Below are 13,031 nucleotides of genomic sequence, written 5' to 3'. Positions count from 1 at the left end.
ACAGACGTGAGATTTCAACACAATGCCTTGCATATGCTTGCTTGTATATATATTTTTTTTCTCTACTGAATATGAATCTATAAGTGTGAGTAGGCTGCCACTATTTAAAAGCAATACTGTGCTAGATGTGCAGCTCCTGGGTCTAATGACAGGGGCTGATAGAATGACATTTTAGTGAAGAACTGTTAGTTTTCTAAATCACTTCCACTTCCCAGCAATTCCTGCTTTTTGATTATTTAACCCTCATGTGTGCTTATGGGCTTGTTGGAAACAGTTTTGAAGTGGAATTTTCAAAATTATTTTGATTGCAGTTTTAATTGGATTCATTAATTACCACTGAGCTTTTCAATTATTTTCCTTTTTGTTAGATGTTCTGTATTACATGTGCAGTTTAAAAAAAAAAAAAAAAAGCCTGAAAACCACATTCTGTAAATTTAAAGTGATATAAACATTTCTCCTTTAGGAACTGGGTTAGGTCACAGGACTTGAAAGAGCTGCTAAATAGTCACAACTTTTCATCTGCACTGATCTGGGTTGGATGTGAAAGGTTTTGTATCCTATTAACAATCTCCTGAGCTAACCAGCCCCTTAAATGTGATTACAAGGATCACACACCTAAGACCTTCAAAAGGGGTTATGGGGCTCTTTCAATCAACTAAAGAAAACATCTGGCAAACTTCAGGGTTGCTTCAGATAAATCTATGCATTCAATAAATACACTTTTGGGCATGTATGGTAATTCAGTATGGTGGACGGTATTTATGATCAAAGGCATAATAAGCTATCTGTAGCAAACTCTGCGGTGGTTTTCCTAGAGGATATTTACTCAGGTGTCACAGGAAGTATTGTTTCTCTGTAATAAACACCAAAAGGGGAGGAGTTCCTCATATTTGCTCTAGGCTGAGCTCAGTTAATCAGTCAGAGAGGTCAAAAAGCAGTTCCCAAGAGAGGTAAAAAAGCAGTTCCCCAGAGAGGTAAGTTCTTTAATTCTTATAGTGGTGGTCTCTCTTCTGCTAGTTAAACACGCTTGTTTATTTTCTTAAGTTATCATTTATGTATCTGCTGATCTTTTTATGCATCACTTGTTATTTGCATATGTACATAATTAGCCATCAAAACACTTCCTCATGGGTAGAATAGAATTAAAAGCTCAATTATAAAGAAAATAGATGAGAAGAGGGAACGTGTTTTAGGTCCCACAAGCCCTCTATGGCTGAGCTCAGCCCAGGATTTGGAGCCCAGCAGCAGGAGGACCTCCTTTTGTAGGGGAGTCTACAGTGCCCAGCACAGCGTCATCCTTACTTTATTTGGGTGTAGTACAGGTATTCACTACCCAGGAAATATTTTATTAAGTAAATCAGTTGTCTTAATTCGGTGCTTTAATCACAAGAGCATCTTTTTTTCTTCTTGTCATTAGAAGCTTCTAGGAACATAAAAGTCTGAGTTTCTTAGTTCTGAAGTAAAAGAGATCCATTCTACTTACGTATGCTCCTGGTCTGTTATATTACAATGAAGAATAACACTATTCTATAAGCAATTGTCTAGTGTGATCTAATGTTGAAGATGCTCTGAAAGGGTGTCTGTTCACACTGCTTTCACATTTCTCACATCATAGTTTAAAAATAGTTTTCGGATTTACACTCACAATATCTCTAACTAAGTTTAAAACTATATTGAAAGGCAAGGAGAGAGTCTGAAACCGATCTAATCACAATCTATTAAAAAGATAGCATAGTATAGATGCTGTCTTGTAGCATTAAGCACAAGTTAACCTCATACCAGGTAGGGCTGGAGATGATCACACTTGATGTATCTTCTAATATATATCTAGATATTGTCAATAGATAAGACTTGCCCTTAATTATTACAAATTTATTTTAGGGGAGAGGGAAAATAAACCCGCATTCACTCAGGAACTCTGAAATCTCATCTGGAAGGCTTCCTAGAGAAAAGCAAAGCTACAAATGTTTGGGAAAAAAATAAGAGGGGCAAAAGCCAAGGCATCTTGAGATGGAGAAAGAGGAAGTTGAGGAGTGAAAATAAAGGGAAAGGAGTAGAGTGGCTAAGCTGCGTGACACTGAATGGCATCGCCTCATGCCTAACTTTCCCAGCACAATCAGTCTCTATTTGACACGTAGATTTTAATTCACTTAGGGCTGAAACTCACTGTTTGTTTGAACAGTGGCTACCTTTACAGGCTTCAGAGGTTGGTTGTGACTTTTACTGGTTTAAACTGGAATTCTTTCTGCAGCAATGGGCTGTCACTACTTATACATCATTCAGGATCATCTAAACAAAACAGATACTAGTTTTGGGGAGTTTCACAGACCAGTTCACCTAAGAAGAGGGGGTGCTCACAGGGAATTTCAGGTCTTCAGATCTAAGAACAGTGACTTTGGCACACAGATATCAAGAAGCAGACAGGGTGGGCAGCAGTGGTTTTGTTTTCAGCCAGCACTGCTAGGAGTTGAAGGGGACATATGAACTGATCACTGAAGTTATTCTCTTCTCTTCTCTGGCCCCTAAGATTGTGTCTAAGCACTTCTCAGCTCCTTGCTCCAGCTTTGGATGCACACCAGCTCTGTCCAAGAGGTGTGAGTGTGTACCATCCGCTTTTTGCATCTGGGTCTCCACTGAGAGGCTTCTAGGCTTTTTTCATGGTGCACTGTGGTCAAGCTTCTGCACAATTGGAATATGACTGTCATGTTTCTGCATGTGACCTGCCATCCAGTCAGACACACAGCCTAAAGGCAAAGGGTGTCAGGTACTTGTAGGCACAACTAAAATCAATGAGAGCTTGTCTTAGGGAGGGGGGAGCTTTCCATAAATGCTGCTCATGTAGCAATTCAAGCCTAAAACTTGCGGATGTTTTTACAACTGGAGCCCTATTCTGCTAGTGCTTCCAACCTCAATTAGTAAACTGGGATTATAAACCAAGTAAGCTCATTTTGTTTTTGTATTTGTATAGGGTGTCAACCAGGGGAGCAGGAAAGGTTATGAAGGGACAGAGCAGCCAGCAATGAAAGGAGTTAATAAAGACTATATGACACCTTAAACCTTTCCTCATCAATTTCTATGTGCATAATGCTCCGCATGGTCTAAAAATGTTAACAATTTTTATACAGTACAGAAGTAGTGTTTTGATGAAGGGAATTAAGGAGGCTCTTTATTCTTACAAATATCTGACTCATTAATGTTTAGCTTTGGGGTTTAAGAATATAGAACTTTCTATTGATTTTCCCACAGTGAGGAATTTTATAAGGCTTCTTGTCTATGCAATTTCTTTGATGTTTGGGATGGGATAAGCAGCCTTTCCCATCATGGATATATTCACATGGAAAGCCCATCCACGAATTATCCACTCTCTATTCTGCTTTCATAAAAAGAGGTAGAATATAGACAGCTCTGAAGCAACTCCCCTAATGTCAGACCTGTCTGAAAACACAATCTGGATTCAAATGTTATTAGAGAAATGGAAGGAGACACAGTGCTACAGCGGAAGCCTCCAATGGAGGCACATGTTCCCTAGTGCTAAGTTGGGCTGCTTCTTCGCAGTGGATGTGGCAAGGGTCATACAAAGAAAACATAAGAAACATAATTAAAGACTGGCTTATGTATCACATAAGAGCTGTACTCATAGAATTAATCCATTTCCCAACTTTTGAGTACTTTGTCTTGCAACTCCACCCAGCTATCATGTATTACACTTGTGTTGTGCTATGTAGTAGCCTCTCTGCAACAGGTAACAACGTGAGCTCTGTGCACGTACCAGATCTCAATTATTTTTAGCGGACCAGGTAAGTCCATTAGATTTACACAGGGCAGTGCGGCTATTGGCAGCCCCAGGGCCACGATTCCCAGCTCCTCCAAACTGGGTCCGCAGCCTCCCTCGGTGCTCCGTGCCCGACAGGTGCGGTGAAATCCCCCGCTGGGTGGATCAGGCCTGGAGGCTGCGACCCCGCCCTGAAGGCGATCGGCCCGGGATTTCGGGTGGGTTTGGGCCATCCGGGCCGGCTCGGCAGCCGCCCGTTTCCCGTCGGGAGGGGAGGCCGGGCCGCCCCGGCGCCCCCCACCGCGCCCTGCCCGGGGCGGGCCGAGCCCTCCCGGCTTTGCCGGCGCTTGCGGGGGATTAGCCGGGCAGAGCGCTCATCCGCCGCTGACCCCGAGGCGGGACTGGGCTGGGCCGGGCCGGGCCGGGCCGGAGCCGTCCGGAGAAGGAGGAGGGGGAATCCGAGGCACGGTCGCCGGAGGTGGAGCGGCCCCAGCCCCCTCGGCGGGGCTGGCTCTTCGGAGACCGGAGGTTTCGCTGCGGGTAATCCCCGGCCCGGGAGCGGCGGGCAGGGCAGAGGGGGGTCCCGGGGCCGGTGACTGACTGGCGGTCCCGCCGCCGCTGTGTAACCCCGGTCCCCAGGGAGCCACCGCGGCAGAAGCGCTGCCAGGCAGCCCCGCCCCGCCAAGGGGCTTCGGGGCGGCCCAGGTCCCCCCGACATGGCGGACCGGCCCCCGAGGGTGGCGCGGCAGGCGGGCCGGGACGGTGCCGTGTCCGGCCGGACACTCCGGGAGGGCAGGCGTGGCCGGGCGGCGCGGCTGGGAGCGGGGTTGCACGGGCTGGGAGCGATCCCGGCCCCGGGGGGCGTGCGGCGGCTGCGGGATGGCACTGTCCCCTGAGCTCTCTCGTTCAGGCCCCTGGGTAAATCCTGCTTGTTCAATTTTTTTTTTTTCTTTGAGTGAGTTTCTGAGTAAGAAAAGTGTGTAGAGTGTTCAGAGGAAATGTCTGGGCGGCTTCGTGCTTCTCCCGGGGGCTCTGAGCCTCCTGGCGCTGCCCGCCCGAGGGACACCCGGCCGTGCAGCGTGACTGACGGTGCGCCCCGGCGGGACGTGCCAAATATCACCGTGCCCACAACATCCCAACACACGCGCTAACCTTGTAATTTATTGTCTGCTGATGTTAAGTGCTAGCAGATTTGCTTGTTGTCCATAATGCCTTCCTTACGTTTCTGTCAAATGGCTGTATCACCTTAATTTCAAGCCCTGCCAAAGCTCATTGATACAGCTGCTAAATTCATTTCGAGTTGCCACTTCGCAGCTGTTAAAGTTCCTGAGAAACAGGGACTGAGTGAGATGGCACCGTATTGATTTTTATGGCCTTATAAAGTTTTACTGTGTTAAAATAGGAAAATTAAGTGCTTCTTTAGATTTGAAAGCTAGGTTCTTTGCTAATGTATTGATCTAGTGTGTAGTCATTGAAAAATTATTCTCATCACTTGCAGCACCTCTCTTCTGGGAGCCACAAAATGAGCTGGATATGATTCAGTTCATGGATTGCTAATGTCAGTTCATTACTTCTGGTGGCACAAGTTCCAAATACAATTTGATAATAACACCATTCTGCCTTCCATTATCAATCTTGTTTTTGTGATTGTAATGCCCCTGCATAAATATTTTCTGTTGGATGACAATTCCCACAAAAATCTTTAGCTCTCATTTGTTTTCAAAATATCTGAGCTTTTAAACTTGACTACAATAATTAAATTTAGCATTTTGTTTCCATGTTCTTTTCATACCTTCTTCCTGTAACTAAAGGTTGCCTTCGAAAAATTGGGATCCTGTACTGATGTCATGTTTGAGCTCTGAAGGACTGTCATCGAGTGGGCAGCCCCTTTGCATGAGATTAACCTGAATGCTTACAGCCCTTGCTGGTTCTGTAACCTGTTGCTTAAAAACAGGACGAGGCTCCATGAGTTTCCTGAGAACTGTAAACCTCCTCATGCAGTAGGACTGTGACTGTTGCAGGACATGGGGGAAATGGAAGAAAACCAAGGTGGAACCTAATGCTGGTGTAGATCCCTTCCAGCAGCACCCTATGAAAACATTCAGAGAGTGAAGAGCTGGAGCCTCCCATGAGCGGGGCTGGGCAGTTCAGTCTGCAGCAAGTCGAAATGTCGAGATCAGCTGAATAATAATCAGCAGATGAAATGTCAGTGTGGACACCCAATATGCATTTATCAATAGAAGGAGATCAAGTACCAATACCGCACAGTACGGTTTCTCTGCTGCGTGCAGAAGTTTTACAAAGGTCAAGGAGTCCAGAGGCATCAAGTTTCTGTGAAAGCTGCCTTGCGTTGTTAGGAAAGTTGTCACTGGATAACAGTCAGCAAAGAGGAAAAGTGGTTTTAGAAACAGAAGCAGCAGTTACCCAGCCCTTCAGAGAGCGAACACTAAAGAATGTCCTCAAAAACTGATCCATTTTTTTCCTTGAGCAGCCCTTAAGATTAACATATATGCTTTGAATTGTGCCCAGGAAATACATTGTCTATGTTTAAGCTAAATTTATCACCACTCCTTGCCTCTAAATGCTTTAAAGTAACCATTTATTTCTGTGTTTACATTAATTTAGGGTCCGGTTGTTGGGTTTAAAATTTGGTCAGGAATGTCATTGCATGGTTCTTGCCTTTTCTGTGCATCATCAGACAATGTCCAAGTTGCCTGCTAGCTTCAAGGTGATGAGATGTGGCTGGCTTGCAGTTTCCCTGGCTGTAGCATGGAGCTCATACTCATTGTGTCAGTTGTCAAGCTATAGCTCTGTTACCAGTGGTTAAGTAGGTTAGAATTCACTTCATCTAGCATGTCTACATCTGAAGCTGAATAACTGGGTTCCTGTTGTAGTTAATAGAGACTTGGCCAGTATAATCAATAGAGTCTGGAGAGCAACTCTTCTTATGCTAAGGTAGATGCTAATCAGGTCAGGTAAATGAATTTTTGATTGCTTTGACTGGCTAAAATGGGATTATAGTATCTAGCTTAGGTTCCAGTAGGTATATTGTGCACATATTAAGTGAAGTGAATCTCAGCTCTTGTGTCTTTCTTAGACATGTAAGCACATAACAGTGAAAGAAGTGGACTAATTATTAGAGAAGGTTGCTGATTTTTATTCTTTATCTACCGTAACTGGGGCTAAAGATGGTTTTTTGCCTCTGGAAAGTTTCTTGCAGGTGGGAGAGATGATTATAGAGAGGATGTATAGAGTGGAAAGTAGTAAGAAAACTGATGTACAATCAAAGAGGATAATTCAGATACACGCATGAATAGTACAAAAATTATGTAATCATGCAAAATTATGTTTTTGTTGTTATTTTTGAATGAAGTGATAATGTTAAGTTTATTCAGCTTTTGACAAAAAAGATATAAAAACTAATTGTATTCTAAACACTTGTTTGTAACTAATTGCCAAACTAGATAATCTGCTCACACTGAGCTTAGGTTTGACTATAGTTCCCATTCAGATATGGGTTGTATCATCATCAAAATCAGAGGCCAAATGTCCCCCAGAATTAAGTGGGGTTGGTATTGGAATTTTGAGGGCAAAACTTATTCTTTGATTGATGGATGAGATAGTATGCTGCATAAATGGCTCATTACAGCTACATTTATACCAGCTCAGGGTCTGAGCTGCAGTCCATGTTCATGGTTGAACAATGAAATTATTTGGACATTTATCCAGGAAGTGCTAGGTCTTAGTATGATGAATGGCATATTGTAGCCTCATGCTTTTGGCTTTTCTTAAAAATTCCATGCTTGTAAGTACTTGTCATTGTGACATAAACTCATGAAATAAGAGGAAATGTGTTGTGGGATTTTATTGCTATTGTATTAAGTATTTCAAGGCCCCACCGTGCCTTGATATCAGTAACAGACCAAAGATCTTATAAACTAGATATTGAATAGAGGCATCAGGGGGCAAGAGTGAGGTGAGAAGGGTTTTTTTCTTTGATATAACAAGCCACAGCAGTCTATACATGCACATTGCTTGCTATTCTTCTTCTTCTTCTTCTTCTTCTTCTTCTTCTTATTATTATTATTATTATTATTATTATTATTATTATTATTATTATTATTATTATTATTATTATTTATTTTAGGCTGATTATTTTTGTGGTACCCATTAGGCAGAGGTTTAAGTTTCAGAATCTGAAGGAGTGCAGTTGTCCCCTCCACAGAGGTAACAGACCCAATGGGCAATGAATGCTAGTGTTGCTGGCTCCTGACATCCACCTCCCATGACACATATGAAGATGGCTGGCAAATTACAGGGTAGGATGTGTGCAGGAGCTGTCTGGTTAAACACCAGTAGTGTTTGCAATGGGAAAGGGGGGCAATGTGGACCAAAAAAAACCCCAGAAGACATCAAAGAAGGCCTCAGCAGGTGGATTTTGAATGGAATCAATTAAGATTCTGGTTCTAATTCTGAAGATCAGAAGATTGTGGTAGCCAGGAGACAAGATGCTGATGGAAACCTAAAGGCTGGATTCATTTTAGTCATATATTAATAAGTATCTGTTCTGCTAATCATGTAGACTCCCTTTATGGAGAATGAATGACATGAGGAAAGGTGCATCTCATTTTATCAGGTCCTCATGGAGGAAACAGATATGATTTCATCCACATGAGATGGAGATCTGCTCAGAAAATGTTGGGGTGGGGGAAGGTTTAGAAAGAAGTTGCAAACTTAGGTGGAATGAAACAGCAGTAAAACTATTGGAGTACTGCATTCAGCTTTGGGGCCCCAACAGAAGAAGAACATGGACCTGTTGGAGTGAGTACAGAGGAGGCCATGAAGATGATCAGAGGTTTGGAGCACCTCTCCTGTGAGGACAAGCTGAGAGACTTGAGGTTGTTCAGCCTGGAGAAGAAAAGGCTCTATGGACACTTCGTAGCAGCTTTTCAGTACCTAAAATGGATCAAGAAGAAAGCTGGAGAGGGACTTTTTACAAGTGCATGTAGTCACAAAACAAGTGGTAATGGCTTTAAACTGAAAGAGGGTAGATTGAGAGTGTTCAAGGCCAGGCTGGATGGGGCTTTGAGCAACCTGGTCTAGTGGAAGGTGTCCCTGCCCATGGCAGGGGGCTTAGAACTAGGTGATCTTTAGGGTCCCTTCCAACTAAACCATTCTATGATTCCATGAAATATTCTATGTGAAATTCAGGCTCCATCATGCTTGCAACCCAGCCTGTTGCTTTTTGCCACTTGACTCTATTGTCTGTAAGGCTCTGTGGCCTTCACAGTACAGCCCTGGACAGTGCAATTGGTATGTGTCTTAGGTTTGAGATGTAATGAATGTGCTTCATTGAATGCCTTTGTAATCAGATAGTCCACAAGAGATATACTATGTAATTAATGAGGCTGCCCCTTCCCTCTCCAAACTAGCCAGATACTGAAAATGAGGGAGAGTGTAGTCTGGATATCTCTAGTATGCGACCTGAGGTCTGCTGCACAGGGTGTGTATGTTTGAGGTGACCTAGGAAGCAAAAGATTATGTAGGGCTGGTTGAGAAAGAATCCTTACCCAGTTTGTTCTTAGAACTGTGACAGCCAGATCACTGACACCAGACCTCCCCCTCTTAGAGGAAAAACAAAACCACAAAAAAGCCAAAAAAAAAACGGTCACACTGGCTTGTTGTCTTGGAACTCCAAACCTATTTTTTCCCTCCCCAAATACCCTGAATTTAATCACTGTGTCACAGTCCATTTGGATTTCTCAAATTTACAGGGCAACTTATTTTGTGATTTAAAATTTCTTGAGCTCATTAAGAAACAAAACAAACACACAAACAGGGACTCCATTCCCTTTTTGCCCAAACTGGTATGTCACATCAATTCACTTATTCACCATTCAAGTCATAAGGTTTCATAAATTGTAACCCATAACTCTTAATTGGTGCACTTACGAGAAAAAAAAAGAAAAAAAGAAAAAGACCGAGTGTCCTAGCCAAGGGTGAGAATGCTCATCCTTCTTCTCCACTTCAAAAGCTTTTTGGGTAAGCTGGTACTTTATACTTTCCAGCTTGGAGGCTTGGCCTTTACCATTTCCCTAAATTAGCAGATTCTGAGGAAGCTGCCAGACAAAAGAGACTGGTTGCATGAGACATCGATTAGCAGGAGATAATGGTGCAATAATGGCCCTTCAGCTCTTTCTGGCCAGCTGTCCTGCCTATCTGGTGCTCTGCTTTTGACCTCATGGTGCTGCTCCCAGCACACATGAGGCCTGACGCTGGAAAACCAAAATCTGAGCAGTATTTTTAACGGGTTTTGTAGAGGTTCAAGGGTACATTCCAAGCTCAGAAGTTTGGATGAAGTTGTAAATTGTGTTTTTTAAAGTAAATTTTTAATGGTGAGGGGTATGATAAATTACTCAGTTGTCTGGGCATCCAGACGTATTCCAGAGACAGTCCAATTTATTGGTGAATTATGAGGTTTTATTTTTTATTAATATCAGTTTTCTCAACCTCACTGAGATGTAATAAAACATTATTCATCACTCAGAACAGAACAGTTGAAATCATTTTATTTAATATATTTTTAATAATAGAAGCGGAAGCTGAACAATTTGTCTGCAGGGACTTGTTCTTAAACATGGTGGAAGTGAGGAAATACAGTGTTCAATATAATTTTTTCATGTTATGATTTTGAAGCTGTAAGTCAAAATACAAAGGATTAGATTGAATAATTGTTTCTGGAATAGCACTCTTAAATTATTGAACTAAGTATGACAGCTTTTGAATGCATTAAGTATGTTGTAAATTTTCTTAAGACAAGGTGATATGCAACTGGTGTGATTTGCAGAGGAAGATGCAAACATATGACAGTGTCTCCAGCAGTCATTTTCTGGAGAAGAGGTAACTTTGCCTGCAAGTGTTGGCACTCCCAAGGCATGGGTAAATACTAGGGATGAGGTGGAAAGGTAATGCCTTGGGAAGAGACTGCAGTCAATGTCCTGGCTGATTTGTGTCTATATGGATCCAAGGGGGGAGGTTGGACAGAAGGAAAAAGCGGATTTTGTATCTGGAATGGAAATTTGAGGATTTACATATTACAGCTACATGTCTTTTGATCTTAATTTTCTGTCTTTACTTTGACCTTAACCTTGGTTTGTTTTAAGGGACATTTCATTGTAGCAGGTAAAATTGGGTCATTTTGTTCCCAAAGCCCTTGAAATCAAGATGCTGAGCCAGTACTGGGTGCAGCCCTCGGTACACAACAGACTGCTGCAGGTTTCCTGGCGTTAAGAGGATATTCACTACCTCGCTGCATGAGCAGGCATAGAAGTTGGTAATAGTCATGTATACGTTGAAAAAGGGCAGGAGGGGTGAGAAGAGTTAGAAGAAAACCCTGTCTTTTCACTCACCAGTGAGCTAATCAACCAAGAGCAGAGTGATGAGAAGAATCCTGAGCCACATGTTCCCCAGGCAAGCCAGTATTTTCCAGTGGAAAGTTAGTCTGAATACACGTGACATGCCAGCAAGCATGTCAGATAATGGAAAGAGCTGGTACAACTTATGTTTGTATAGTAGTCCATTTCAGTTGCTTCTAGTTAGTATACATACTGTATGTATAGTGGATATATATGCTTCATGTGTAGTAGGATATATGTGGTTGTATCAATAAGCAGATTAACAAAGAAAGTATGGATAGTATGCTCGAAGCCATGGATGAAACTGAAATTTAAGCTTTTCTGTTCCTTATAAAAAAAATACGTGGAGTATCACAGTGCATTTTCTGTCACTGAAGTAATATAAAATGCTTTAGGTGTGTAGATTTGTGCTGTTGACATAAAAAATCCAAGAATAATTTCATTGCAGTCTTTTTATAAAGTATTATATACAAATTTTTAAAATAGGTATGTGAAAATTCTGTCATTTACTGCATGTTGTGTTCAGGAAGGACTTAAGCACTCAATAGCTGGCTTATTTATTGGTTGCTTACTTAGTAAGAGCTTGAGTCTGTCCTCTTCCCTGCCCCTTCTCTTTTTCAGTATCGGCTCTACAATTAAGAATATGAGAAAGTAATTTTTAATGCATTTCTACTGAATTTTTGGCTGTTCCTAACAACGGGTAAAGGTGAGGTTTCTGTTTTGTTGTTTTTTGTCTGAGGTGGTGATGTGCTTTATTTTTACCACTGTAGCTGCTGGATAGTTGGTCACTATGAAGGCGTCATTGACCAGGGCATAGGTGTAACCTGGTCAGTACGGATGCAATTGAATCACTGTAAAATGATAATCTTTTACAGTATGTTAAACAATTGTTTATGAATGTACCTCAGTGAACACATTTTCCATGGCTGTGAATGCTTCGCTGTCAGAAGATCATAATACTGTAAAAATATCTGCCACTTTGATCTGCTTGATCTTATGAGATCTATATAAAAATTCAAACAGTAAGAGCAGTGTGTATACATACGCAGGCATGTTGCAAGAAGAGCCAGAAGCCACGAATGCATTGCAAAGAGCAAGTTTTGTTTTGGTTATCTCTCTACTGGGGGATCTCTGAAGCCACACCTGAGCTCCCAGGCAGAGGTGACACCAGCGGGGACGCAGGCGCTGGTCAGTTCAGCCCTATTCTATTCTATTCTTCCAGCCCTGCTGGAAGATCACTGGGCCTGCTGAGCTCGCCTGTATTTCAAGGCTTCAGGCAGGCGCAGCCTCCCGCTCTTTCTCACAACAAAGCAGGAATCTCAGACATAGTGATAAGGTGCCTAGAGTTTCTCACAGGCCTATGTTATCTAACACAGACGTTCTACTCATCAAGCACACAAGGTCAGTAAAACAATTAGTGTGATGTATGTGCTTTTTCTATAGACAGGTGCAAGTCACTTGAGCGTCTTTACATTTAAGTAACCTCCTCACCAGATCTTCCACTATATTCCCATACAAGCAGGATTATAAAACTGACCATTTGCTGTAAAAGATTGAATGAACCTAATGCTGCTATTTACGTGGTGGTAGGTTGGTTTCGTTTTGTTTTCCCCCATTTCATGCCTAATTCTTGGTAACGGAGCCAAATTCTTTTGGATTTTATGAATGTGACTCCCATTCCCATGCCCCTCAAAAAGTCTCAGAGTGGCATTATAGTTTCATTGAAGTGCATGGGAAAGCTTCTACTGACTTCACTCAAGCCTGAAATTAGTTCAAATTATTATTTGAATTTCTTTCCATACTGTGTTGACTGTGCGTACGTGTATTAAGTGCAGCATTCCTTG

General features: G+C 42.3%; 1 protein-coding gene across 7 annotated transcripts in view; it reads left to right on the top strand.

Moving 5' to 3' along the window:
• The first annotated feature begins 899 nt into the window (after window positions 1–899).
• The window catches only part of MYO3A (myosin IIIA), a 122,200-nt gene continuing 110,068 nt past the window's right edge, over window positions 900–13,031 (top strand). For 2 of the 7 annotated variants that reach the window (XM_065050713.1, XM_065050708.1), the window contains exons 1-2: window positions 4,171–4,312; window positions 11,809–11,893. The gene's annotated coding sequence lies outside the window, so the exon portion shown is untranslated. Of the gene's footprint in view, window positions 975–4,170; window positions 4,313–11,808; window positions 11,894–12,630; window positions 12,774–13,031 lie in introns of those variants that run through there. The other 5 variants (XM_065050714.1, XM_065050712.1, XM_065050711.1 and 2 more) reach the window with 4 other exon arrangements.

The sequence above is a fragment of the Columba livia genome, chromosome 2 (genome assembly GCF_036013475.1).
Source record: "Columba livia isolate bColLiv1 breed racing homer chromosome 2, bColLiv1.pat.W.v2, whole genome shotgun sequence".
Taxonomy (NCBI): Eukaryota; Metazoa; Chordata; class Aves; order Columbiformes; family Columbidae; genus Columba; species Columba livia.
The sequence above is the reverse complement of the archived record's forward strand: the minus strand, read 5'-3'. Positions and strand labels throughout refer to the sequence as shown.